This window comes from Austrofundulus limnaeus, unplaced genomic scaffold (assembly GCF_001266775.1).
Source record: "Austrofundulus limnaeus strain Quisiro unplaced genomic scaffold, Austrofundulus_limnaeus-1.0 Scaffold524, whole genome shotgun sequence".
Classification (NCBI taxonomy): Eukaryota; Metazoa; Chordata; class Actinopteri; order Cyprinodontiformes; family Rivulidae; genus Austrofundulus; species Austrofundulus limnaeus.
Genome location: NW_013952926.1, coordinates 299,768 through 304,288, shown reverse-complemented (window position 1 = coordinate 304,288; position 4,521 = coordinate 299,768).

Sequence of the window (4,521 nt, the reverse complement as noted above, 5' to 3'; positions counted from 1 at the left end):
GACAGGAGGAGGGGAGGAGGACAGGAGGAGGACAGGAGGAGGACAGGAGGAGGACAGGAGGAGGACAGGAGGACAGGAGGAGGACAGGAGAAGGACAGGAGGAGGGGAGGAGGACAGGAGGAGGACAGGAGGAGGACAGGAGGAGTAGTTTTATGTCAGTTTTTTCAGCCTGAAACTCTCAGACTGAAGAAGTCTCTTGGAGGAGAGACAAAACGTTTCATTAGAGAAGAACCCGTCCAGAGGACCTATACAATTTTTTTCTTTTTGATTTTTTTACCTGGATTACTGAGATGCATCAGGACACTTCCTAAGAGGTGTTAAATTACACAAATATAATCTGGGGGTAAAATAAAGAAACCGTATTTGTTTCAATAATTCCTGTGGCTCTTGTAGCTTCTTTACCACATTGTGTTCTTTTTASGAGGAGTTATACACTGTTAGTTTACAACAAAATATCATTTACAAAACTTTCTGACATAAGTTTGTATCCTGCTTGTAGAGGCTAAATAGGAGCACCTACATGTAAAGTGTTGCACAAATGATAAATTTGAGGATCTTACTTTAATAAGCTTGAATTTACTGTGGAAAAAATGTTCAAATGAAGAATTTTTAATTTTGCAGCTGAGCAAAATCCTTCATACTACACAGCTATATTATTTATTGTGGTACAAATAGAAAAAAACCTACAGTTGCAGAGTGAATGCAATAAATAAATAAAATAAAAGCTGAGTAAAGTTGCTGAAAAAGCTGAAACATWTTCACACAGCAGACAGGTGTGTCCAGATGTATGGCAGGTGGTCTGTCAACTGAATGATAGTCTGACAATGATGGCACTGTTTTTAAGATGGTGTGGTTAATGTGGTGCTGGCCCATTCATGGACCACCTTTGGCAAACCACATCTGGGCCACCAAAGGGCTGTCATTATTTTAGTTATTTGGGCAAAGTGTAAGTGGTCCAGAAGACACCAATTTTATGTGGCATAGCAAATAAATAGCTGAATATCAAAATTAACACAAAAAAGAGCACATTTGCTGAATTAAGCAGAAAATAGCTGAAATTCAAATGAAAATGGGTGAAATTAGCAAATAAAAAAGAACATCTAAAAAAAAAAAGCTCTTATTAGTGGATCCTCTTTAAACAATACCTGAAAAAAAAAAAAACCTAAGGCTGAAATTAGCGGATAGCAGCAGAAAGGAGCTTAAACCAGCAGATAAATGTTGTCCACAAAAGCTGGAATTAGCAGAAAGGAGCTGAAGGAAGACAAAATTAGCACAAACAAGCTGTAAAATCCAGAACAGCGGGTGAAATAAGCAGTRAAAGTTGCAAACAGCACAAAAAGGTTTGAAGGAAACCATTCATTTTAATGAGAAAAAAAAAGCGTCTGAAAAAGCTGAATGTTTCAAAAAAGTATTAATTGCACAAATACAAAAAGTCATAGGAGTGCTCTGAAGGAGYTGGATGTTACATAAATTGTTAAAAGAGCACAAAAACTGCAGAAGAAGTGCTTAAAAATGTAAAGAAGAAAAATGTTTTTCAATAAAATGAAAGGTGCAACACTTTATCTACATAATTCCAGCACATACACTRTTTTGTTTTTATCAAGAAACTTGATACCCATGCAGAAAAAGGTTAAAGCCACAAAGGTTCAAACCTAAAACCAGAGCTAACAACTGCATTCATCGAGCCAAAACTTGTCCCAAACCCAGATGTTTTGTTGCATGAGATGCTTTTAACTTATGTCATGATTTACAGTCTGGCACCAAACCTTCCAGCCAATAAAAAGAAATAAACCTGAACAGGACAACGAGAAGTCATAAAGTTTAAACACAGTGTTGGGCGGAAATGATGGAGTGTTTTCCTTCATTTTGTCTGCGCTGTGAAGGATCGGCGAACAAGTGGGAAACTGTCCTGACACGTATAGTCAAAATGTTAAAAAAAAAAAAAAAAGATTTGGGGATTTCAGATAAAAAGATGCCCGATCATCCACGTCTTCATGTTTGCTGGAAACGTTCAAAAAGTTTGATGAGAAGGACTGATGTGAAGAAAAAATAATAAGAAAATGTCTGAAAAAAAGGATTCTTCAGTGAATGAACAAAAATAACTCAACTCTAAAGTTCATACTGAAGTGCCCCGTTCAATCTTAAAAGTAAATGTTTCTGAGAGAAAGTTTAATCATTAAAAAATGTTAAAGTTGGCTGTTAGCTTTACATACAAGAGTTAACTTCAATTGTGTTTGATATTTCCTGCTTTAGACTTTATAAAATACAGTCCCTATCTTTAATCCCTATTAAATAATAATAATAATAATAATAATGTAACAGGTGGATATTTTTTCCAAATTCAGGGTCAAATATGTCAATTTAAAAAATTTCAATGATAAATTAATAAAAATCAGGTGGGAAAAGTTTCACACTGATTGAGGAATCATTTGTTAAAAAGACAAAAGTCAAGGATTCAATGGTTGATTTTTAATGCTTTTTACAATAATGTGCAGAGGGAAACAATTCAGGATAAGTAGCAGTCATTAGAATCTTAGCATCTAAACAAGTATAACTTTATTCTGAAAATCTTCACAGTTAAAATTGACTCTTTCTGTCCAGGACTTATGCTACTAAAGACTTGAATAGTTTAAAAAGAAAACACGAGTTGCAATTAAACAGCAAACTCTGTTAAACAAGTCTTGTTTACATTTTGGAGTTGCACATGATCTGATATCAGGGGAGGAGTCAGAGGGGTGGCCACCTCTGGCACGTGACTGGCCACACCAGGTGCCACCCCCAAATGATTGACAAGTGGAGATCAAATGAAAAATAATAAGTTTGGGCAAAAACAGAGTAAATATCTGTCAAGCAGCTGTGTGCTATCTGGTGTAGTGTGTCGTATAAGTTTATATAATATAAAGTAACAATTCCACCACAGCAAAATTTCAGCTCAACATCTATAAAAATAGCTGAATTGTAGCCATTTAAATTTAGCCACGGTGGCCATCTTGGATTTTGTGTTTGCATTCAGTGTTGGTAAAGATTATTTTTGTTTACTACTTTATTGAATTCCATCTGTGTATTTAATGGCTGAATTATAGCCCTGTGTAAAATGTGTATTAGCGGTTAGCTTAAATTAGCAATTAGCCATCATTCTTGGTTACACCTCAACAAATTTCAGCTCAATGTGTCTTGAAACAGTTGAAGTAGAGTTATTTGAAATGTGTGGTGGCCATCTTGAATTTTCAAATATAGGGTACTTTTCTTTATTTGTATGTGCCCCCCAAATAATGCCTTTGCCACCTTTGTGCCAGCCCTTACAAAAATGTCTAGCTCTGCCCCTGCTTGACATGCATTGGTGTATAAGGATTTCTTTGCAACACGTGGACTGTTTTATGCTGGACATTTTTTGTGAGAGCTAAGACTTCATTTCATGGTTGTGTGATGACAGGACTATGAACATTTATTTATTGTGAAGTCCTCACCTACAGCTGAGTCTGTCACTACTCCACATATATTATAAACATTCCAGCCATTTACTGTTCTGTCCATGGGTCTTTGTTCTGGCGCTAACTACAAGGCCGTCRCTAATTACAAGACCTGCTGTGCAGGAAACACCTTCAAACACAGCCTGGATGAGTAAAATGTACAGAATGTGTCTGCTGGCGGGTTTTTTACTACCATCTTCTCAGACTCACGTCTCCATYGATTCACCTGCAGAGTCATGCATCAGTGTGTGTCCAGGTCAGACACCTTTCCATTCCTCTTCTCTCAAATGCACAGGCGACATTAAAGGCATCGCGGAAGCCTTCAGGGTTGGGGAAGAGTCAAGCTGCAGAAATGAACAACCCCGAGGGTTCAGAGGTCAACATGAAGAGCTCCCGAGGAAGGAAGAAGACACAATCCTTGAGCTGAGAGCAAAGTCTGTGACTATGATTGTCTCAAATTTAACTATGAAAATACAAAACTAAACTTGGCAGTTTTTTTTTTTCCCTGCAAGAACGATAACATGTGAGTAATCACGCAGCTTCAGTGTTTCAGACGGACGGTCAAGTGACTCAAAGATGCAGAAATAAGTTGAGCTGAAAGTCGATTAGAGAGGACGAGACCCCCTGCTGGGGCGCTTTCACACCCGGAGCAAGTGCGTGTTTAAACAGTCTCTTTGAAGCTAAATGTGAAATGATTAAGTCGGCTCAGAAGTCTGCGTGGATCTCCAGTGTGTGTTGGTGTGTGTATGTGCAGATACCTCTTTGAAGATGGCCCACTCGTATGAGCAGAGAGGAAGACCTTTACTGCAGCGCTAAGTGGAGGGTGCAGCACACTATAAAGATCCAAGATAACTATGGAAATGTGTGTGTGTGTGTGTGTGTGTGTGTGTGTGTGTGTGTGTGTGTGTGTGTGTGTGTGTGTGTGTGTTCAGGCAGGACTGGACATGACTTGCAGACCTGGTAGAGCTGACGCCAACCTCTTTTTTTCTGTCTGTGGATGTCAGTGACAGCCCAGAGGCAGTGCGTGTGTGTGTGTGTGTGTGTGTGTGTG